The 25,593-nt window shown below is 43.0% G+C and overlaps 1 long non-coding RNA gene across 1 annotated transcript in view; it reads right to left on the minus strand.

Moving 5' to 3' along the window:
- Positions 1-19,842, minus strand: part of LOC130704943 (uncharacterized) — a 57,869-nt gene extending 38,027 nt beyond the window's left edge. The window contains exons 1-2 of the long non-coding RNA XR_009005501.1: positions 19,729-19,842; positions 10,980-11,095 (exon numbers count right to left, since the gene is read on the minus strand). This is a non-coding gene — a long non-coding RNA (uncharacterized LOC130704943). The remainder of the gene's footprint in view (positions 1-10,979; positions 11,096-19,728) is intronic.
- Positions 19,843-25,593: the final 5,751 nt, after the last annotated feature.

Raw genomic sequence — 25,593 nt, forward strand, 5'->3', positions numbered from 1 at the left:
GCTGGGTCTTCGTTGCTGCGCAGGTTTTCTCTAGCTGCGGTGAGCGGGGGTTACTCTTTGTTGCGGTGCACGGGCTTCTCATTGCGGTGGCTTCTCTTGTTGCGGAGCACAGGCTCTAGGCATGTGGGCTTCAGTAGTTGTGGCACACGGGCTCAGTAGTTGTGGCTCATGGGCTCTAGAGCGCAGGCTCAGTAGTTGTGGTGCACGGGCTTAGTTGCTCCATGGCATGTGGGATCTTCCCAGACCAGAGCTTGAACCCGTCTCCCCTGCATTGGCAGGGAGATTCCCTGCGCCACCAGGGAAGCCCCATGAATGGAATTGTTTATCATTACATTTACTCACTGGTTATTGGTAGTATAGAAGAAAGTCATAGATTTGTCCATGTATTTCTTTCTTTTTTTTTTTTTTGTATTTCTTATATTGAACCACTTTATTGACTTCTCTTATTAGTTTCAGTAATATTTTCAGTTGGATTTCATGGATTTCCTAGAATGAAAAGAGTATAGTCTGGACATAAAGATAATTGGCTATTTATTTTAATATCGATCTCTTTTATTTCTTTTTCTTAACTAATGACATTGTTCTGAAACTTCAGAAACATTTTGATTAGTAGCAATAATAGCACCTCATTTAATGGAAACAATGTTTGACTTTTTTTTTTTTAATTTATTTATTTATTTATTTTTGGCTGTGTTGGGTCTTCGTTTCTGTGCAAGGGCTTTCTCCAGTTGCGGCGAGCGGGGGCCACTCTTCATCGCGGTGCGCAGGCCTCTCACTGTCGCGGCCTCTCCCGTTGCGGAGCACAGGCTCCAGACGCGCAGGCTCAGTAGTTGTGGCTCACGGGCTTAGTTGCTCCGCGGCATGTGGGATCTTCCCAGACCAGGGCTCGAACCCGTGTTCCCTGCATTGGCAGGCAGACTCTTAACCACTGCGCCACCAGGGAAGCCCCAATGTTTGATGTTTTACCATTAAGTTTGCTGCTGTGGCTTCTGATATATATTAAAAAAGTGTATCCTTGGCCCTCCCGATCTTTGCTTACTAAGATATTTACCGTCATTGTTGTCATTATTGTCATTATCATTATCTGAAATAGATGTCACATCTTAATTAATGCATTTTTGGCATATATTGAGATGATCATAGGTTTTTTTCCTTTCACCATCTGATGTATTACAGAATGCTTGATTCAACACACGTTATTTAATGTTGAACCAATCATTCTTCCTGGAATAAACACTACGTGATCCTGATGCACAATTCTTTTAATATACTGTTGGGTATAACTTACTAATATTTTATTTAAGACTTTCATGTCTATAAATGCCTATTTAGACTTTTGTATTATAAAACACACTGCATTTTTGTATGATAAATTACATCTTTTCCTATGCTAGCTTAAATATCTAGTTAAAATGACAGAAATGGTATTTTAAAATAAGATTTCCTAGAACTCATTCATAAAGCCATCTGGGTGCTGTTGCTTGTGGGCTTAGATTATTTACAACCTTTTCCATTTTATCAAGGGGTTTTGGTTCTTTAGAATCAATTTTAGGAACTTATATTTTCAAGAAAACCATTTCAGATAAATTTTTAGACATAGTAACATAAATTTTAACATAGAATTTTCTAATAATTTTTAGTTCTTTATATGTGGAAGTAAAGACCCTATTCCTTATACTTGGCATTGTGGGGTTTTTTTGTGTTTTATCCCCTATTTTTTTGCTCATGCTTGATAGTTCTAAATTTTTCTTCTTCTGTTTTACCCTCTCCTTTTTAAAAAAACCAGCTCTTAGGTTTATCAACTCTTTTTTTTTGCTTTCTAATTTATTAATTTCCATTTCTATCTTTAATAAGTTCTCTTTCTTAAAATATCTGTGTTCTACTCTCACATTTGTTGATGACTCTGCTGGGAGAATTCCAGTTCAAAAAATATTTTTTTTTCACAAAGACATAAAAATGCCATTATTCCATTATAATAACAATGAAATAAAAGTGTTTACATTAGCTATGTGTATAATACCCAGTGATGTCAAGTATGTGAGGAAAAGCTACTTTCAGACCTCAATGATAGGAATGCATGTTGATACAACCATTCTGGCAGGCAACTTGGCAATATGTATGAAAAGTTTAAGTGGGTATGCATTTCAACAAACTATTCTACTTCTAGCAATTTATGCTTAGACAAATAACTAGACCAGTAGGTAGATATATATTTAAAAGTATATTTTTCAGAATATCATTTCTAGCAGTGAAAATTAAGAGATTGAATAAATGATGTTATAGCCATATAATAAAATACAATGCAGCCATTAAAAAGGATGTGATAGGTTTATGTTTTGAGTTGATATAAAAAAGCTGGTTAAAGATAACAATATATGATTCTAGTTATGTAATTACATTGCATGTAATCTGAAAGGCTATTGATTGAAGTGTGAGGGTGGATATTTCTGCCAACAGGCTATGCATCTTTCCTATTCACCATTTGTGCCATTCTTTCAATAAGTATGCCTTAATAGAAAAAAGTAATTTTCAAAAAAGAATTCCCAGTTGTTCACATATTCTGGGGTATATATAATAAACATTTACTAGATGCTATGCTGGGCATGGGAGGTGATGAGGAAAAGGAGAATTAATGCAGTTCTTCACTTGGATGGTGAAGAGAAGGTAATATTGGTTGCCTAGAGAGCACAGAGGATTGATGGAAGGTTCCCCCCATCCAGGAAGTAGAGACTTCAGGAGACAGAGCAGGAGCCCCTGAAAATCCAAAAGGGAAGGTAGGCATCTTATCTTGCCCCAGTCTATCCAGATCTTTTAGGTTTCCTCCAACCCTGAAATACTGGCTCCTGTCTCCCTATTTTGACTTAGCTTCCTACACATACTCAACATCTCTCACAAGTGTCCTGGGCTTCTGTCCTTCAAAACACCCATAATTCCCAAAATGTCTCACACATCCCTGTGTCCCCCTGTCTTTCCTGATGTGGTTCCTCTCTACTCGTTCCTATTACTTTTCCCTAGAACAACATCCCTTGGTTCTATAAGATCCTGCTTGTGGTAGATTAGATGATTATTCAGCAGATATTCATTGCTTCTCACTACACCTCCATGGGAGGAATGTATTTCCTTGCACCTTGATTGTCAGCTTTGCCATATGACCTACTTTGGCCAATGGGATATTAGTACACATGAGGTCCAAAATGCATGGAATAGACCTGAACCAAATCCATGGCTTAGAGCCATGCTCATGTAAGCCCGGACAAGATCAAGGTCAATGCCCAGCAAACCTCCAGTCACCTGAGTAACTTACTAATACTGTATGTTATTGTTGCTTGACACTGAGATTATTTATTATTATGTTTGTTATGCAGCAGTGGCTGACTGATACACAGTTAATAAGGTCTTTCGCCCTTGCTTGTTGTGTTTTGGACTTATCCTCTGGGTCCCCCCTCAAATCCTACCTCCCATATAGTACAACTTCAGAAAAGTTTTTATCATATTGTATTGTGATTATCTGATTAACATGCACTGTTAAGCTTCTAAGTGCATCTAAACGTTCTGGGAGATCTTTAGTTGAATTCCTCTTTGGAAACCTAAAAACACCCATTGACACTCACTGAATAGCTAAAATTTGTGATTAGTGAGCAAGTTGCACCAAGATCTATGAATCTGTGAGCATGTGAGCATAGGTTGCAACAAGTTGAATATATAATGCTTGGTATTTTCATGTACCCGTTGGATAACAGAGCGAGGCCAGCCATTGAACCTACCTCAAGAAAGGGAAAAGAATATGGATGGGGATCATGACCCATGAATTCTACCCTAGGGGAGGAAATAAAGGGGGCAAAACACCTCCCTTCTTTGAAGCAGTGTCTTAGTCTGTTTGGGCTGCCATAACAAATTACCATAGAGGAGGTGGTTTACAAACAACATATATTTATTTCTCACAGTTCTGGAGGCTGGGAAGTCCAAGATCAAGGTACTTGGTAGATTTGGTGTTCAGTGAAGGTCTGTTTCCTGGTTCATAGATAACCTTCTTTTAATTGTGTCCTCACATGGAGGAAGGGGTGAGGGAACTCTCTGGGGTCTCCTTTATTATTTATTTATGTTATCATTTTTAATTTTGGCCATGCCACGTGGTTTGTGGGATCTTAGTTCCCCAACCAGGAATTGAACCCAGGTCCTCAGCAGTTAAAGTGTGGAGTCCTAACCACTGGACCGCCAGGGAATTCCCTGGGGTCTCTTTTATAAGGGCAGTAATCACATTGATAAAGGCTCCACCTTCATGACTTAATCACCTCCCAAAGGCCCCACCTCCTCATACTGTCATATTGGGGATTGGGTTTCAACACATGAATTTGGGGAGGGACACAAACATTCAGTCTATAGCAAGCAGTGATTAAAAATTATAGGACATCCAAAGCTGTTTTGATGTTTGAAAAAAGGAGAAGTCTTGACCAATAAAGTCTGAAGGCAGTGTGGGTGAGAGCTGAATGTTGTTTATGACTGTCTGGGTAGGAAAATAATGGTTGGTCAAATGATCTTTGATCACGCTCTGTCTCGCATTGTAAGAAAATTCTCATTGTTGATTTTAAAAATACCAAATGCCAGAATTGAGCCTAGTCTGAAGGAAGGAGTCACCCATGATTCTGGCAAAACTCTCAATCACCAAAGTCTAGGGGACTTCCCTGGAGGTCCAGCGGTTAAGACTTTGAGCTTCCACTGCAGGAGGCATGGGTTCGATATCTTCTCGGGGAACTAAGATCCCACATGCCATGCTGTGTGGCCAAAAGAAAACAAACAAACAAACAAATCACCAAAGTTTAGTCCAGGGTCATTACTAGCACATGGCACATGCTTGGTGTAAGTGTGTGTTGAACAAATCAACAAATGAATATTTAAGTGTGCAGAAAGGGGATTGGGCATGTCCTCTGCAAACCAACCAATCCACTGAGATATTCCAGAACATGAGTGTCTTCAAGGACCCTGGAGAAACATGTGTGACCCCATCTTAAATCTGAGGTTGGTATGAACTTAAAGAAGTCCAGTTACATGTGCAATATTCCTGACAAAGCAATTTTCCAATTATATCACAAGCCTTAAAAATGCCTGTACCCTTTGACCTAAAAATACTCTTCCTAGGGAGCGCTCTTGAAGGAATTAATCAGAGACATAGATAAAGATCTAAAACCACATTTGTTACACGGTTATTCCTAACAACAACAACAACAACAAAAATAAGGACTTGTTACCACAAACTGCTTTGTGACTTGTCAGTTACTGTGGGCACTGTCAAATGTGCTGTGTCATGTCTTCAGAGATTCAGGACAATTTAATTCAAAGGGGCCAGGACTGGGAGAAGCGATAGAGAGAGGGAAGGGGAGAAAGGTGGAGAGAGAAAGAGAGGAAAGAAGGAAAAAAAGAGTCAGGAATGGAGTCAGGGAGAGAGAGTAAAAAAGAGACAGGAACAGGGATGGAGACAGAACAAAGACAGCAGTTCCTGGTGAGTTGCACGTGGTGAATAAATGTTTGTGGAATAAAGACTTAAAAGGGGAAAGAGTCAGAGATGCGAGTGGATTGAGAGGCGGGTCCCCAGCTCCCTGACCACATTAGACCTCATTCACCCTGGCACACCCACCGCTGAGACCCTGGCACACAGGGAGAGGAAGCTGGCAGCAGGGTGGAGGAGAGGGAGGCAGGGAAGGGGCAGGGCTCTTGGCACTGGCTGCTGAGCCCCTGGGTGAGCAGGGCAGAGGGAGGAGGGCTGCCTGACTCTGTCATGGGCTGGGCTTGCAGGGAAAGAGCTCAGGTCACGCGGGGTGGTGGTGCTATGTTGCAAGACCCTTGTGGTGGGTTTGGATGACATTGCCTCCCCCACCTTCCATGAACTCCTGTTTTCTGTGGGAGTCAACTTATCGATTTTCACTGGGAACTGCTGTTGCAATGCTGTAGCTGCCTTTGGATATTCTTGCAATGACTTAAGAACTTATCCTTCAGTTATTTCAAGTTTGTCCTTTTCATGCATAACTCAGATCTCAGAGGAGGAATCTTATCCCTTTCGCCTCCTGGTGGACTGGTGCATGTGCGTGTGTGTGTGTGTGTGTGTGTGTGTGTGTGTGCAGTGCACGTGTGGTGGACTATGTTTTCTCTGGCTCAGAATCCCTGCTTCCACTGAATGAGCTCAGTTTCAGGACCGTCTTGCCTTCTCATCCTGCCCTTCTGGTCTGCACTGCAGCATCGCATCCCAAGCAGCCTTACCCCAAACATCACGCCCACACAGTGTCTGTATGAGTAGCAGTCCTTACTGAAGGTTTGGTGCAACAGAGACATTTTATACTGTCCTGTGGCTCAGCCCCTTCTCCACCTCAAACTCCCAGCTTTTGCCTCTTCTTACCCCTCCAGGTTCCCTTCAGAAGCCCAATTCTCTCCCTTTGATTTGAAAAAACAATTTAAGTCTCCACCCTTTCCTCATCTCAGGGTCTACCTTTCACACCTGCAGCATGTTTACAGCGCTTTATAAACAAAGGGCTGCCCACTCTGTCCCACTTTGCAGTAGCCAGGAACCAGCAAGGCCTCTGAAAGATGAGGCTGTCTTAGATTGAGTTTCCAGGAGCAGAGACTTGAAGAAGAGGATTCATGTAAAAATTATTTATTTAAGAAGTGTTCCCAGAGGGCTTTCCTGGTGGTGCAGTGGTTAAGAATCTGCCTTCCAGTGCAGGGGACACGGGTTCAATCCCTGGTCCGGGAAGATCCCACATGCCACGGAGCAACTAAGCCCGTGCGCCACAACTACTGAAGCCTGCACGCCTAGAGCCCGTGCTCTGCAACATGAGAAGCCACCGCAGTGAGAAGCCCGCGCACTGCAATGAAGAGTAGCCCCCGCGCGCAGCAACGAAGACCCAATGCAGCCAAAAATAAATATAACTAAAATTAAATTAAATTAAAAAAAAGAAGTGTTCCCAGAAAAAAAACTGGTTGGGGGGTGAGTGGGGAAGTGAGACCTGGGAAGAAAGGAGGCTAAGGAAACATACGAGAGCAAGAAGAGTCCTAAGGCGGGGCAGGCCTGGAGCAATCTCTCATGGGAACTCTGGAGACATTTTAAAATTAACCCCACAGGGACTTCCCTGGTGGTCCAGTGGTTAAGACTCTGCGCTCCCAATGCAGGGGGCCCGGGTTCAATCCCTAGGTTAGGGAACTAGATTCCGTATATACGCCGCAACTAAAGATCCTGCACGTGGCAACTAAGATCCCGAGTGCCGCAACTAAGACCTGGTGCAGCCAAATAAATAAATAAATAAGTAAGTAAATAACAAAGGAGCAAGAAAGCTGGAGAGCTATACCCCCATGTTTTCAGTCATTTGTTAAGGGCTACTCCTGAAACTGGGCAGGACCCTGTGGGGCTCCTGGGCACAAAAGCCTTTCTGTGTCCCCTTCTCTGAGTTCCAAAGGGCAGGTTCAAACAGTTGCTAATCAGGGAAGGGAGGGGATGTGGAGATAAGGGAGGAGCAGTCAAGAAACAATACTGCAGCCTTGGGGCAGGGTCCTGCTTCCTCCTCAAGGGATACGCATAACAATATCTTTGAGCTCTTCTGCAGAACTAAAACCCCCACCAAATGGAAGATGTTCCAGAGAGAAGGTCACAGTTCAATAACCTCGAGAACCACAGATCACGAGACCATCTGATGCCAGAAGATCTCTAGATTGAAGGAATGCAGGTCCTGCATGCACCTGGATCCTTATCAGCAACGCCGCCACTTGACTATAAAACTCACAACCCTCCCCCCTCCCCAATCCCCGGGTTGGGACACACAGTTTTGAGGGCATTAGCCCGCTGTGAGCCCCTTTGCCTGGCAAAGCAATAAAGCTATTCTTTTCTAGTTCACCCAAAACTCTGTCTCTTGAGATTTAATTTGGTGTTGGGGTACAGAGGCCAGATTCGGCATCAGTCCTGGGTGGGGGGGGGAACACACATTCCTAGGTTCTCTACCAAGAGATCAGGTGCAGGCTGCTGGGAGCGACATCACAAGGAGACCTAGTGTGCATAAAAACAGTCCAGGAGTCCTGGGGGCTCTGGGCACAGCACCAATAGTATCTGCTTCGGAGCCTTTCCCTTCCCCTCCCTTCCCCATCTCTGAGAGGGAAAGGCTGCCGTGTAGAGGATAACTCCCTCACTGATGGGAGTCATGCCACCCCTTAGAAAGCAGAAGCAGCTGTCACTGAGGATACGGTGTTGGCATGTGTGGTATAATGAGAAATATACTTGGTTTCCATCCCTGGTCCCGGGAGCCGAGCTCCTAAAACCCCTGTACTTTCCTAAGGGATAGGAGTATCTTTTGTTATTCACAACAAGCCCTCTCTAGGACTTCTGAGTTTATGCTAATGAGATGACTTGGGGGGGGGGCCCTGCATAGCCTCAGGAAAGGGCTGGTCACTAGAAAGACTGAGTGATTGACAAGATTGGAAATTTCAGCCCCACCCCCTGACCTAAGGGAAGGGGTTGGGGGCTGCAGATCAAGTTCCATAAAAACTCTCCCACAAGGAGATTTGATGAGCTTCTGGGTTGGTGAACACACCCACTTGCTGGGAGGGTAGTGCACCCTAGACCCACGGACAGAAGCTCCTGAGCTCAGGACCCTTCCTGACTTCACCTCCGTGGACCTCTTCAGTGGGCTGCTCATCTGTATCCTTTGTGATATCCTTTTTAATAAACTGGTAAATGTAAGTAAATGTTTCCCTGAGCTTTGTGAGCTGTTCTAACCAATTTATAGCCGGTCGGTCAGAAGCAGAGGTGACAACCTGGACTACACCTGAAACCGAAAAGGACCCCGTGAGGCTCCTGGGCACAAAAGCCTTTCTGTGTCCCCCGAGTTTTGTTTGTAGGAAATAGGCTTCATTTAGCCTCCATGACCTTCCCTGAGTTCTAAAGGACAGGTTCAAACAGTCCCTAATCAGGGAAGGGAGGGGATGTAGAGACAAGGGAGGAGCAGTCAAAGCACATAGTGCAGCCCTGGGGCGGGGTCCTGCTTCCCCCTCAAGGGATGCACATAACAATATTTTTGAGCTGTTTTGCAGAGACTAAAAGCCCCACCAGGTGAAAGAAGTTAACTGTATGCTGCCCACAAGCACGTAGACTCCAGACCAGCTGGAACCAGAAGGTTGATGATGATGACTCCCGATTACCTCACCATCAACCAATCAGAAGAATGTCCATGAGCTGATCATGCCCTCCTCTTTCAACCATTATGATAAAACTCCTCACTACCCTCTCCAGGTCAGAGCACACAGTTTTGAGGATATTAGCCCACTGTGGCCCCCTTTGCCTGACAAAGCAATAAAGCTATTCTTTTCTACTTCAGTCAAAACTCTGTCTCCGAGATTGAACTCAGTACTGGTGTACAGAGGCCGAATTTTGGCATCACATCTGAATTTGGGGCAGTCTTGCGGGACTGAGCCCTTAACCTGTGGCATCTGGTGCTAACTCTAGGTAGATAGTCAGAATTGAGTTCAACTGTCGGACACCCAGTCGGTATCTGCTGAGAGCTGGAAGACTTGCTTGGTGGTATTGAAAATACCCCAGAGCATACTTCTTCCTTCTCCTATTTTCCAGCCTCTCTCAGGCATGGGTTAGCGTCTCAGGAGGGCTGCAGGGCACTCACGGTCGGAAAGGAAGGGTGAGCACTCACACCAAGTCCTGGGATCAGCCCCTCAGAACCTGCACGTGGAACTACTCAGCTCCCCTCCTAGAGGGGGAAATAAAGTCCCCACCTCAGGTCATGGAGCCCTGGCTGCACAGGTGACTACTGCTCTGTTCCCTTTCAGAACCTGCCCCACCTGACTTTGGTTTGCCAGATGCCAAGGGCAAGTTAGCATCGTGTTTGAGACACAGCTCTCCTGCCTGTGGCTATCTACCCCATGCTGGAAGCAAGGTAGCCGGTGTTGTTGTTGCCCAAGTCCTGGCTTTTGGGGACGGCCCTCTGACAGAGGATGAGAAATCTGCTGTTTTCCCCGCTTCATGAAGTTACCCTCAGGGACCGGAGTCATAGCCACATGGACCCCTTGAGTCTGAGGGGCTGCTGGTGACCTCTGCGACCCTGGGCTGTCCCTCAAGAGTGCACAACGTTGCCTCCCCTGGGATTAACTCTCCTAACAGGGGGAATGGGGTGGGTGAGATGCAGCTGGATCTTGGCCATCAGTGCTTTTCCAGTAGACTTTCGCTTGCTCCAGCCGAGCCTGACTCCCTTTCCTCATTTCAACAGCACCCTCCTCTGCTGTTCTCCGCACAAGTGTCACTGTTCTGAGCACACGCGCAGAGAACTCCTCTCTGCTCACCACAGAACTGGATGCCGTGCCAGGCATCTGGCCAGCCATGGCAAGGCTCTGAGACCCGGAGGCTGCTGCAGACTTCTTGCAGTTTCCTCTGCTCCTCCTCTCGGGGACTTTCCACATTCCAACGCCTGTGCATTGTGGGGGCAGTGACGCTGAAAACACGTGCATTTCTTTCCACCTCGTCCCCAAAGCCTCAGAATGACAGTAGAGAAATTAACAGGGAAAAAGCATATATCCACAAGGACCAAGAGAGTTGGAGAGGACGCAGGAACAGAGGAGAGATGACAAGAAAAGCTGAAAAGTCAGTGGTAACTGATTTAGGAGAGCAGAGAAGGCTGACATCTAACCCTGAGAAGGGAGGTCAGGCACAGTAAGAAGCAACAGGCGGACTCCTTGCCACAGTACTCCAACTGGAACAGCCCTGAAGATGGGGAGGAGGGGTAGGACTGAAAATAGGAAGTGCGTCTTGGCTGTGCATCTGTTTGAGGAACAGGGAGACCCCCAGACCTCCACTCCTGCCCCACACAACCAGACGACTGCCCTCCCCTGCAGTGGAAGACAATGGGCAAGTCAAACCTAAGAGGTTCTGGACTTGGAGACAGGAGGCACAGTTGAGAACAGGGAACTGTACTAAAAATGGGCATTCAGTGAAAGCCTACCTGGAGGTGGGTGGCGAACGCCTCGCTCACTTTCCCTGCCCAGCAGCCAGAATGATGGTAGATCAGCTTACATCCTCTGGGAGGAAGAATGGAAGATTCCTCTCTATGGAAATTGACTAGGCCAAGAGAAAAGACCTATTAGCATTTGGTGTTTCCCCGGTGAAATAGCCGAGTGCCCAACTGATCAGCCTACCGTGAAGCCCACGTGCAGACAAGCCCCACCCACGCACCCAGGACTCAAAATCGGCATTTTGGTGCCTTTACTCATGTCAGAGACAACAGCTAAGCATCCCTTGACACGAAAGGGGAGTTTCTAACATGAAAGATAGAGACATAAATCCGTTAATCACTCAACCAACCACCCTAGGAGGAAACAGGGAATGCAGAAAGCAAAAGAAAATTGCAAGAAAATTCTAAGCCTTGTTTGTTTTGGGACCCAGGGCAGGCTGCCTCAAAATATGTCTCCATGGCATACTGATTATTTTCAATTAAGGTTACTTGAGAAACAGCTGGTAAAAAAATGATTTATATGGAAAAACCCACTCTAACTCCCTGAAAGTGGGAAATAATTCTCCCATATGAAAGTATCTTTCCAAACCAGGAGGAAAGCAACCTTATCACCAGAATTAGGGAATTTAAGGTGAAGAAAGCTATAAACAAACTTCATTATTTATTCTTTAGTCTGTTACCTTAAGCACAAGCCCCGCTGATTTATGAAGTCCTCACAAATAATTATGTATTTCTTTGTCTAAAAATGATATATAAACAGTCTGCTTTGGTCACTTTGAGGGTCCCATTTCTATGAGACCTCTGTGATCACAAATTAATTTTCTTTTCTCCTGTTAATCTGTCTTGTGTCAATTTAACTATTAGAGCAGCCAAAAGAACTCAAGAGGGGAAAGGGGGAAATTTCCCCTTCCATGACATTTGTATCTATGAATACTACAAACAGATAGCAGTAAACAAAGAAAAGGAACTTAGAGAGAATAAGAGCTTTAAAAAATTCAAAATATCTTAGCAGAAATAAAAAAAGCCAATAGATGATTTAGAGCATAATTTGAGAAATTCTGAGAGTAGGAAAAAACTACAAAGAAAGAGCAAACAGGACAGAAGAGCTAAGAAAATTCAAGGCTTAGCCCAGAAGATTCAACAATTGACTGATGTAAGTTTCAGAGAAGAGAGAAAATGAGGGAAGGAAATGACCAGACTAGTAGACATGATAGGGAAAAAAAAAAGGAAATAACTTAATGCCCGTCCTTGGGAGAATAGTTAAATAAATTGTACTATCTCCATACAATGGAATGCTACACTGCAATGAAACGATACTAAACTATAGCTATGTGCGTAGATGACTCTTAGGAACAACGTGGAAGGAGATGCAAGCCACAGAGGAGTGCTGCTTCTGTGTGTGATGCCATTTCTATGATGTTCAGAAGCAAGCAACAGTCAACAAGGTACAGTTTAGTGACACATACATGAATAGTAAAACAATAAAGAAAAGCAAGTGAATTAGAAAAGTCATGAGAGTGGTTATGTGGCTGGTGGAGTGTTAGGGCATGAGGGGTGGCCCTGGAAGGCAGGGCATGGGATCAGAAAAGAGCACAAAGGGGGACTTCCCTGGTGGTCCAGTGGTTAAGAATCCGCCTTCCAATGCAGGGGATGTGGGTTCGAGCCCTGGTTAGGGAACTAAGATCCCACATGACGCAGGGCAACTAAGCCCATGCGCCACAACTCCTGAACACGTGGGCCACAACCAGAGAGCCCACACGCCACAACTACAGAGCCCACATGCTCTGAGCCCACTCGCCACAACTAGAGAGAAGCCTGTGCACCACAATGAGGAGCCCGCGCGCCACAGCAGAGGATCCCATGTGCCACAACGAAGATCCTGGGTGCCGCAACTAAGACCCAACGCAGCCATAAATATTAAAAAAAAAAAAAAAGGGCACATAGGGAAGTTCCAGGTATTGATAATATCCTATTTCCTAAGTTGGGTGGTGGGTTCATGGGTGTTTATTTTACTACGATGCTTCATAACTAATATTACTCATATTCTTATATATTGGGTTGGCCAAAAAGTTCGTTCGGGTTTTCTGTACGATGTTAACAGAAAACCTGAACGAACTTTTGGTCAACCCAGTATATGTCAAATGTTTCCCTTTCTCTCTTTCTCTGACCATCTGTCTCTCTCTCTCACACACAAACACTATAAGAAAATTTCTCTGAATTGGGGATATGAGTTTCTAGATTAATAGAGCCTTAGAGTCCAATGCAATGAGGGAGAAAAAACCCTACACCAAAGTACATCTTTACGAAATTTCAGAACATCAGAGATATCATACAAGCAATAAGAGGAAAAACAACACATACTAAAAAACTGAGAATCACAACAGTGTTGGTCCTTTCATCAGTAAGACTGAAATTAGAAGACAACAAATCTAGATTCTGATGGAATAAGATTCCTATCTAGAATTCTAGGCCCATGAAAGTAGCAAATGAGAGAACAGAATTAAGATAAACTCAAACAAGTGAGGCCTTAAAAAATTTATTTTCTGTGTATCCCTTCTCAAAATGAGAGAATTGTGCTCCACCGAAAATGAGACAGTAAATCAAGAAAGAGGAAACCATGGAAACCAGGACACGGGGATTCCAAGACAGAAAAGAGACAAAAGGAATAAAAAGGATGCTAGTTGAGGGAAATTTCCCCAAAACAGCAGGAAGCAGGCACAGCACAATCCAGTTTGGAGCAAGAGAACAAGAAAACTCCAGGAGAGATTTCTCCATGAAAAACATCCAACTGACCGTTGCCTAATATTTAAGTGTATGCAGAGGAGATTTACAGTTTTGTGCAACAGCTTCGGGAAGAATTACTGATTGGCACATAGAAAACTAAGCCAAAACCAACCAACCAACCAACCAAGATTCCACTTATATACTCCAGGGAAAACCAAAAGTTGTACAGGAAAGGGTATGTAAATGTAATATACAATGTGGCTCATGAGTATATAATATTTACATAATCCTGAATATTGATGGAACCAAAAATTACAAAACAACTATATAGGAAGAATGAAGGCACTGAAAGTATGTTTGTGGGTAGGAGTGCGTGGAATTTAAGAGAATCAAATCTCTATCTTCTGTAGTTGTAAGTAAATGCTCAAGTTCTAAAATGAAAAGAATCAACCAAAACAGTAGGATAGGAAACACTCCCCAACTCAATTTGTTAGGCTATCAAACCCTGAACCAAAACAAGAGTAGGACAGCCGAAGATAGGAATTTATAGCCAGGTTGACTCATAAACATAGCTGTGAAATTTTGAATTAATATTTAGCAAGGTGAATACAGCAGAAGCAAGCTGTTCTTACCTCATTAATGCAAAGTTGGTCCAACTTAAAAAAAAAGTATTACTATAAATCATCACAACAATAGCTTAAAGGAGAAAATCTACACGATTATCTTGATAGGCACAGAAAAGGCATTTGATAAAATTCAGCACTCATTTATGCTAAAAATAATCTTAGCCAACTAGGAGAAGAAAGAAGTTTCTTTAACTTGATGAAAATTTTCTACCAATAATTTATACATATAAAATAATTAAATGGTGAAGTATTAGACACATTCCCTTTAAAATCAGGAAGGTGACTTATCAAATCAACACATTGTACATCTTAAACTTATATAATAGTATATATCAAATACATTTGAATTAAAAAGTCAGGATATAATCTTAAAAAAAATCAGGAAGATAACAAGGGTGTCCTATAAAATCTTTCTATTCAACATTGCATTTGGACAGTCTGGCCAGTACAGTAAGACAAGAAAAAGAAATGATATAAAGATCATAAAGGGAGAAAAAAACCCTATCTTGTTCTGAGGGAACAAGATTCCAGCCTAGAATTCTAGAGCCAAACTCAAAAATTAGAGAGAAGAATTAAGACAAGTTCAGACAAGACAAGTATCAAAAAGTATATCTTCCATGCATTCCTGTGTTAGTTTCTTATTGCTGCTATAACAAATTATCACAAATTTAGTGGTTTAAAACAACACAAATTTATTCTCTTACACTTCTGGAGGTCTGAAATTAGTCTCATGGGACTGAGGTGTCTGCAGGGCTTGTTCCTTCTAGAGGCTCTTGGGAAGGATCTGTTTTCTTGTCTTTTCTGGCTTCTAAAGACGGCTTGTGTTCCTTGGCTTGTGGCCCCTTCTGACATCACCAAAGCACATCACTCCAACCCTTGCTTCCATCATCACATCATTTCTCTCTGCCTTTGTCATCACATAGCCTTCACTGTCTATGACAATTCTGTCTGCCTCTTAAAAGGACCGTTGTGATAATCCAGAAAAATCTCCCCATCTCAAGACCCTTAATTTCGTCACATCTACAAAGTCCATTTTGTCATGTAAGATAACATAGTCACAGGTTTAGGAGACTGCCATGTGGGCATCTAGGATGTGGGTACTCAGTCTACTGCACATCATTCTCATGCAATCATTCACAGGTTACATGATTGTCTACATAGAAAAAGCCAAGATAATTTACAAACAGATTATTAGAAAAACTATGAAAGTTTAGCAAGGTGATTCAATTGTTTTCCTATAATTCAGACACAAAGATTTGGAAAATATAATTTAAAAAAAGATGTTACTTACAGCATTAAAAAATTGTAAAGTACTTTTTGATAAATCTAACAAAGATGTTTAAAACCTTTATTAAGAATTATTTTTAAAAAGATAGAAGAATCTTAAAGATGACCTAAATAAAGAGAAAAACATATTGTGAACCTGGACAGAAACGCTTAGTATCATAAAGATTCCCCAAGGGAATATATAGATTTTTATTGCAATTACAATAAAAATCCTGATGTTTCTTTGGCAACTCAACAAGCCAATTCTAAAATGTAAATGGCAATGTACAAAAATAGGTAAGACACACATGAGAAAGAAGCAGAGGATGATGGACTCACTCTAGCACACAATAAGACTTATTTTATAATAAATAAGTATTTTATAATAAATATTTTATAATAACTAAGTAATTACCATAAAGTATGGTAATTAAGACATTGTGACAATGGATCAGGGGTAGATATCTACACCACTGGAACAGAATACAGAGCCCAGAAACACAGCCATAGAGGCACACCTGACATCTTTAACAAAGTGGCTTTGCAGATCAGTGGAGAAGGGACAGATTTTTCCAAAAATGAAGATGAGTAATTGGTTATTCATATAGGAACGAATAAAACTGAAACACTTTCTTGGACCAAATACAAAAATCCAAGTGGAATTCAAGAGCCCAGGAAGAAGAGAAAACTTTTAGAAGAAAATAGGAGAGCATGTATTTGATCTTTGTTTAGAGCAAAGATTTAATAAATTACAAAAAGCACAACCATAAAGAAAAAAGCTGATAAAGTCAACATCATTAAAATAAACAAATGCCTGAGTATCAAACGACATCACTAAAAATATGAAAGGACAAACTGCAGACTGTGAAAAAATATTTGCAACATACATCATTGATCAAGGATTCAAATCCAGAATATATAAATAACTTATAAATCAAAAATTAAGAACACTCAATAAAAAAATGAGTAAAAGATAAAGAGGTAAATCATAGAAAAAGAAGCCAGAATGGCTAATAAGTGTATGAAAAGATGCTCAACCTCATTATTAACTAGGGAAATGCAAACTAAACCACATGAAGTACCATTTCATATCCAGTAGGTTGGGATAATTAAAAAGTCTGACAATTTTAAATGTTTGTGATGAAACGAAGAATTGGGAACTCTTCCACGCTGCTGAAGTAAACGTAAATTGGTACAAACACTTTGGAGACCAAGTAGGCAATATCTAAAAGTGAAAATGCATACATCGTTCAACCCAGCAATTTCACTCATGGGTATATGAATCACATAGGATAATATGAGTTTATACCCTAGGTTCTTGCACTTGTGCATGACGAGGCATTTACAAAAATGTTCATTGCAACATTGTTTGTAATAATAAAAAATGGGAAACAATTCAAATGTCTGTCAACAGGACAATGGGTAAATAAATTGTGGTATATTCATATACTGACAATAAAAGTCAGTCTTATCAAAATAATGGAAGTTTGAGCCAGAGGGTGATATGCTTTTGAAAGATCTCCATTTTTAGATGCTTTATCTCAGTGCTATATAAAATATAGTCCTTGGATAAGGGGGGTTGATTATCTGGTCTTCCATGAATTAAATATAGAATTGAGACTGTTTCAAAACTTTTATAGCAATTTTTTTTTCTTTCTTTTTTTTTTTTTCTGCACCAAATGGCTTGTGGGATGTGGGATCTTAGATCTCCGACCAGGGATTGAACCCAGGCCCTCGGCAGTGAGAGTGTGGAGTACTAACCACTGGACCACCAGGGAATTCCCTTATAGCAATTTTAGAGTGATTTTATGTATGTTGACTCTAATCACTAAAAAATGGGGTCACTATTTTGTATTTTATAATTCATTATAATTTCATTTTTTCTAGAAATAAACTCTTATTACAAAAGTATTGGTGTGCAAAGAATTGAAAACAACCAACCAAACTGGTCCTGAACAATCTGAGATGAATCGCTCTACCTTAAGGAAAATTGATTTCTATGTGATTTCGTTTTCTACAACGTGTAGGTTTTCTTGTTTATTGGAGATCTTGTGCTCTACTCCTAAAATATTAATGTCCAGCCTGGGATTCCAGAATTGTTTTGTTTGGTTCCGGATACTTGCTTTGCATATAAAGATATGGTTATTCTCTGCAGGCATTTCCCCCACAGACACATGTAAATGTAGCTGTAATTTCCTGTTGGTAAACAGCAAGTATTTATTTACTTATTTTTTAAAATTTTTATTTATTTATTATTTTGGCTGCGCTGGGTCTCAGTTGCAGCATGCGGGATCTTTAGTTGCAGCATGCGGACTTCTTAGTTGAGGCATGCAACTAAGGGATCTAGTTCCCCCACCAGGGATTGAACCCGGGCCCCCTGCATTGGGAGCGCAGAGCCTTACCGACTGGACCACCAGGGAAGTCCCCAACAGCAAGTATTTAAATTTAGAATCAGGTGGCAAGGTTTATATACAGATGTGTAATAAATTGTATTGTTTTCAAAGCAATACCCTTTCCAGTTAACAGACAAGTTTGCTGCTTTTCTTTATCAAATACAATGTGGTATGTGAAAACACTAGATAGGGTTTAAGGTATTTCACAGATTTTTTACACAACAAATGGACCCTATGCTATAGAGGAACAGAAAGATATAAATTAATAACACATAATCATTGTAAGAGAACAAAATCAAACTAAATCTCCTCTCCAGTGCTTGACAGCACACTTCCTGAGAAGTTTCAGGCCGTGTGTGGTCTCCCCCTGGGGCTCCAAAGCCTGCTTAATGGCCTTTATGACAGCAGGAGCCCAGCCTACTTGGGATTCTGCTTCTAAGATACAACACAGTAGGGGCCTCTGATATGTCCAGACATATTTGTTTTGGATCTCCTTTTCCCCTCACGAAAAACCTCCTTTTTAAAAATTATATTTTTGAAGCCAGGTTACTTACTGATTTCCAGGATCCTCTTACACCTGCCACTTCTCAAAGGAATTTTTGGATATAATCTTTTAATCTTTCTGGAAGGCTGGCCATCAGAAACACACAATCTCTTTCCATCATAATGCTTTTTAAAGGACTTTTTACCTTGCTCTCTGAGTTTATTTTAAACTTTTAACTATACCAATTTAGCATCTTTGCATGCTTTCTTGCTATTTCTCATTTCATTCTTCATGTTACTTAACATTCGTTTGAGTCTTTACAGGATCTTCTATTGATACTTTCTCACCAACGTGCCATTCTAGAATATTCTCATCACTAATATTTTGCTTTGCTCTACATTTCATTATCAGGCTCTAATAGGACAAACACGAGGTGGAATGCGACAAAAATAGCCCTTGCAAAGCCTTGTACTCCCACCAGAGGTCTAAGCAGCAAACTCTCTGCCTCTATGTTTCTGGCCTCCCAGTGCTGTCCCAATCCCACGGAGCTTAGGGTTTAGCTGACATCTGAGATCTTGATCCCAGTGGCACCAACCTGTTAAGTTGGTGTTGTATCTTTCCCCCTCCAGAAGCACCTAGCAAACCCAAAGCAGGCGATTAACCGTATTAATCGACGGTCTGGGGTTGTTACAGAAGCACATGAGGCAGGACAGGATTCTGAGGATTTAGGCTGGGTAGGGAAAGAAATCAAACTAGAGGCGGCCGATAACGAGAAATAGACGGGTCCCAGGACTTAAATTTTTGAGGCGACAAGGTCATGCGTGAAGACACAGTAGCCGAATGAGAACAGAGAGTAGAAAAGGTCCCCAAAGATGAGGCGAACCCAACAGCTGATGAATGGTTTATCCATTAAAGCTTTGAAGCAACTCCAGTGCCTCAGTTTGGCTGCTGCAGAGGCCAAGGCAGGAGATGAGCACTGCAAGATCCTCCAGCGCCAAGTTCAAATATATGCAAATATGCGGTCAGCGCTGTGATTGGCCAGCGGGGACGGCTCAGGGGCTGAGGAGGCCAGTCCAGGCGGTGGCAGTAGCTTTGCCCACAGCTCTGGACACCCCCTCCCGCAGCCAAGCCAAGGCCCCAAAACAGCTGACCGCGCGAGTCACGTGACAAGCCCGGAGCCCGGCTCTTAATTGGCTGGCAAACCTCGCTGCCTCACTCCGTTTCCCAGAAATATTTTTGGAAACTACCTTTCCTAGAGTGTCTTGCTGCGCTTATTTCTTCCCGGCTGATTAGATGGGGGCTGTTCCGGGTCCGTGGGGACCTTGGCGAGCGTCAGGAGGGCGAAACCTCTGGGATTAAAACATCCCGCACTGTGGAGGCGGGGGAAGCGAGCCGCTGTCCGGCCCCTCTCTTTGCGCAGAGGCCTCTGGGAAGTGTAGTAACTTGAAGGTCTCCGGGTCCTGCCGGGGCTGGCGTTTCTCCTGGGCCCTGGGGGTCGCGAGTGAGGAGGGAACTAGTGGGTTCATTGTAGTCCTGAGAATTCTCCAAGCTTAGGTTTCTATTAAGCAAATTTTTGTGAGATCTTCTGAGAAATGAGGGGCTCTACTTCAAGAGAAACAGATGATAACGGCCCTAAGGTAGCCCCAGCTCTTGCTGGTCACCGGACACTTTACAAGGGTGCAAAGAATCATGGCGTTGCGCATGTAGGGGGATCTATTTTATGTTGGGACTTGCATCTGGCAGTGACCTTCGCCCTCAGGGAGCTCCGCTGTTCTTCCCGGTTTTCTCAGCGGTAGCTGGTTCTTGTTTGGGCCACCAGGACTCTCCCCTAGGCTTACTGTTTCTGCACTTGAGGATATTCGTTCTGCCCAGCTGCAGGGGTATTTGCATTTTACGGAGGGGAAATCTGAGGGTGTGGTGGATAAAGGTTGCTGACCTGCCCAGACTATACAGCTAGTAGTGTAGCTAGAACTCAATACAATTGGAACTACAATAAATCTACTACATACGAACCTTCAAGTTGCGAACTTTCAAAGATGTGAACCTGCATTCGCATGTCCAATCACATAAGTTAGTCACGTGTCTGGCGTACGTTGTCACATGCGTGCATCCTCTACAAGTGGTTATGCTTTTGTGTACTTCACTGTACAGTACTGTATAGAGTACAGTAGTACAATATCTTTATTTAAAGCCCAGGATGTCCGGAAGCAAGCGTAAAAGTGGCAGTGATGTAGCTGGTACTGTACTGAACTTTTCAAGATACTGTACTGTAAGATTAAAAATGTTTTCTTTATTTTTCTTTGTTTTTAATGTATTATTTGTGTGAAAAGTATTATATACCTATTACAGTACAGTACTATATAGCTGATTGTGTTAGTTGGGTACCTAGGCTAACTTTGTTGGACTTTCAAACAAATTGGACTTATGAACGCCCTCTCAGAATGGAACTCGTTCGTATGTAGGGGACTTACTGTAATTCTAATTTTTGTCTCAAACCTGAGAGGATAGGAACCTAGGTCTTTCTGACCTCAAAAATTGAGGCCCCTAATACTCCCTCTACTCCCCGGCCCCTATTTTGGCATCTTTTATGGGCATAGAAGTCTGAAAAGTTTAAAGAGCTGACCTCCAAGTGCCCTCTGTCTCAGATGGGTCATCTGTACCTCTGAGGATGTCAGATCTGGAACAGCCATGGAGCTCTGCCCCTTCCAGAAACCAGTGACTCATATCACTCTCTTGCTTATGTTAGTATCTGAAGGGCCTGGAAGAACTGGTAAGATGCAGAAAATCCAGGAAAGGGTGCTCTTGGCCAGTGCTGTCCAGTAGAACTCTCTGAGATGATGAAACTCTTCTATATCTACACTGTCTGATATGGTAATGTCTCAAGTTCTGCTTAGATAGTAGCTCCCGTCCTCCCAGTGGTCCCCTGACTCTAGGCTGTTTCCAAGACAGCTCAGCCTCAGACTACGGACTCCTGGGCTAAGTCTTCGAGGACCCTCCAGATCCAAGCTATCCCTTAGCTGCAGCTCAAACCGTGCCCAGGAACACACATCAGGGTACAGACAAATGGAATGTGTATGGCTCCTGGATATGGCCAGTGCCTTGCTGATTTTGCCACCTCAGCATCCTGCCTGGAGCCTGGCGCAGAGAAGATGCTAGGTTAACACTGTGGCTGAATGAACTTATCTTCTCTTCCCCAGGCTGGAGATCTCTCAGCTACTGCGACTGGCTTCTAGAATCCCTCCCCATCATTGTGGACTAATGGCATGAGCCATCTAGTGAAGGTTGGTGAAGCCAGTGTTTCATAACCACCTTCATCCTGACCCTTTGTGGGTGTGCCACGGGGCAGCTGCAAAACCAGTGAGTAGTAATTCCTTGGAAACCTGGTGGATCCAGCAATTTTTGGTGACAGTCCAATTTTTTATTTTAAAATCCTGTGTGCAAAATGAAAGCCCAAATGAACACCTGTTACATATGATTAAAGGCAGTGTGGTACTGGCAGAAGAGGACTGGTCTCAGGGTCATCCTGGACCTGTGAGTAACAGGCTGTATGACCTTGGACAAGGTGTTCCATGCCTCTGGGTCCCAGTTTTCTCCTGAGTAAAACAAAAACATTAGACTCTAAGCTTCTTCCTATGGTTAATGTGAATGCTTAAAAAATGGCTGGTCACATCTGCAGTCAACCCACATTAAGTACCTTTCAAGTGATCTTCTGCCTGAATCAGGTCTATTTTCATTGTTCAGTTTTTCTAACACCTTTCACTTAACACTTCCACTGCCAGTGCCTTCCTCATTTGCTGGATCTTTGCTGTTTTTTGGCTTCTTTAGATTCCAATAAATCATGTCCTGTGCCCTGCCTGTAGTCTCTTTAATGCCCAGCACAGTCTCAATTCCCTGACAAAGCACAGAGAGCGGTTCTGGTCTCCCTCCTGTTCCACACTCCCACACCACCACTTCCCTGAAAAAACAAATCTGAAAAATCAGGGAGGTTTCTATTCTGGCAGTTATCACTGTCACCACTAGATGGCACACGTGTGCAAGTCATCAGCGTTTGGACACAAACTTTATCAGTGTATTTATACTCCAATCCACAAAAGCTTTGAGAGGAATTACAAAAGTACACAACATACAAAAGGATAAAATGAAAAGTTGAAGAGATTGGAAGGAATTCCTTAGTGGTCCAGTGGTTAGGACTCAGCGCTTTCACTGCCAGGGCCATGTTCAATCCCTGGTCAGGGAACTAAGATCCTGCAAGCCACGTGGTGGGGCAAAAAAAAAAAAAAAAAGAAGGGATTGGAGGGGATATAGAACAAGTAGAAGAGATAATTCCTGGGTGACATTAGCTCAAGGAGATGGACACCAGCAGAGGCTTACATGGTTGGCTCCGAGCTTCCCAATAGCCAAAGTAAAGAGGGAGACGTGAGTGGTAACAAAATTCCACATTTTACATGAGGAAAATCAAAGTAGTTATTCAGGAGAAGCAAAACTTTTCCTGACCCTGAGACCAGAGAGATATTTTTCCTGTGGGTCCTCAGAGAGAGGACACTAACAGTGAAACAGACACCGATGACTTAATTGGAGCTGCTTCTATGATGTCCTTCTATGCAGGCCTATGGTGTGATGCTAAAGTAGGACTGAGGAAAGGCAGTTCTCTGGGGTTCAAATACTGGGTTTCCAGGACAGAGTGAATTTACTGCTGTGTGCATTTGTGTTTTCACACAGTGGAATTTGCATGCACACCCTCTTCCCCAGTGGGGTTTGAGTGGAGTTTGGGGAGAGGAAGCTCTCCTTGGAGGCTGTGGTAACTAGTCTCCAAGAGGGCCTCCAGTGACCCCTGCTCCTGGTTTCCAGATCCTATGGAGTCCCTGCCAACATTGTACCAGAGGTGTGGTCTGTGTGACCAACAGAGTACAGGAAAAGTGATAGTTTGTCACTTTTGAGATTAGGTTATAAAAGACATTGCAGCTTCTTTCTTGGTCTCTCCGTGTCTGTCTTTCTATCAGATCATTTGCTCTGGGGAAAGCTAGCTGCCGTGTCAGGAGGAGCCCTATGTAAAGACCCATGTAGCAAAGAACTGAGGTCCCCTGGCAACAGTCAGCATCAGCTTGTTAGCCTTGTGTGTGAGCCACCTTGGAAACAGATTCTCCAGCCCCAGTCAAGCCTTCAGATGATGGTAGCCCCAACTGACACTTTGACCAAAACCTTATGGGAGACCCTGAGCCAGACCACTGAGCTAAGTCAGTCCTTAGCTCTCTGAGATAATGAATGTTTGTTATTTTAAGCTGCTAATTTGGGGGTTAATTTGTTACACAGCAATAGATAACTAATACAAAGTTATTTAACAGAAATCCAAGGTGACATCATGGATCATTTTGTATGGGTGTGTCAACTTGGTTTCAGAGACAAAGAAAATATTTTAGAAGAAATGTATAGGCTTTGGGGACTTCCCTGGTGGTCCAGTGGTTAAGACTCCATGCTCCCAATGCAGGGGACCTGGGTTAGATCCCTGGTCAGGGAACTAGATCCCGCATGCCACAACTAAGAGCCTGCATACTGCAATTAAAAGATCCCCCATGCCACAACAAAGAGTCCTGCATGCTGCAACTAAGACCTGGAGCAGCTAAATAAATAAATAAATATTTTAAAAAATGTATAGGCTTTAATCTGATAGACATGGTCACCAATTCAGGCTGTGTTTATGGAAAGACAGAGGTAGAGGGACCCACATAAAGTGTCTGCAAAGGAGATTTCTAGGCAAAAGGATGGTAAGGACACGGATCTCTACTGTCTTGCTCACTGTGGCACCCTCAGGGCCTAGCACAGGGCCTGGCACATAGTAGGCTTTCTACAAATCTTTCTTCAATGTATGAATGAATGATGAACTATAACCTTGAGTGAGCCATTCAGTTATCTGGGCGACCATCATTCACTGAGCTTCTACCATGTGCCGAGTACATAATGTCGATTAAGTTCCCAGGAACTTTTGTGTCCTATACATATTACATCCACATTTTCCCCCATTGCGCCTTCCCTCACCGTCTTATCTCCTTGAATTCTTCATTATTTTTGTAGAGACTTGCATGTGCTTTAACTTTTATGCTGAAAACTTTCTCATGGGAATAGTGTTCTTAGGTCATTACAACAAGTAATTCCTCGTCACCATTCTTCCATATGAGAACCAGAGTTGCTCAGAACATTGGGTTTATTTTGTGCAATTTTGTCTTGGGGCCTGCCCTATTTCTTTCTTCTTCTTTTTTCCCCTTTTTTTTCTGTTGAAAAATGACTTGAAATGGCTGATGCTAAGTAATAACAGTTCAGTCTCCCCAAGATGACAACTATTTAGGGTCTATTTTGCCCCTTTCATACTGACTTTGGTATTGATTTTAACCAGATTTTACTGTAATAGAAATATTGTGGGGGTGGAAGAGAATCAAACAGAGTGATTTGCTTCAGACTCTTGTCCCAGCAATCTATAAACACTCCTTTCTCCATGGCTGGCTCTGTACTTCCCCCTTCTCCCCCCTCTCCTCCCCCTGCCCCTTGTCTCCCTCCTCCTCCACTACCACCAGCATTATCACCACACAGCAGTTATTTATTGAGCGCCTACTACATGCTCATCCCTGAGTTATGCAACTGCTATATGCATTATCTAAATAAATCTATGCCAGAGACTGCGAATTGCCTTGCCAATTTTGTCAGTCCAGGTCCTTCAAGAAGCAGACACCAAGCTGGGATTAACCGTGCAAGGATTTTACGAGGGGGAAATGCCTGTGTGAAAGGAAATAGGGTGGGATCTAGAGAAGGCCAGGAAGACCATCAGAACCCAAGTGAAGGAGAGAGGGAGAGAAGGTGGGAGCAAGTGTCCCAGACTGCCTTGCAGTTTAAGGAAGATTCAGTGTAACGAAGGTTTGGCAAAGATGTCAGGGAGTCCTTGAGCCAAAGTTAGCCAATAAAGGAATCCCTTGTCTCTCAGGACTGGGTCTGACTTTGTATGCCATCAAACTCAGCCATGGGTGGGGTGCAGCTCCTGGGAGCCATGGCCAATGGATTTCAAAGCATAGCAGCAGGTGTCCTCAGCTCCCAGCAGTAGGAAGTTTGTGGAAGAATATTTTTGT

This window comes from Balaenoptera acutorostrata, chromosome 15 (assembly GCF_949987535.1).
Source record: "Balaenoptera acutorostrata chromosome 15, mBalAcu1.1, whole genome shotgun sequence".
NCBI lineage: Eukaryota > Metazoa > Chordata > Mammalia > Artiodactyla > Balaenopteridae > Balaenoptera > Balaenoptera acutorostrata.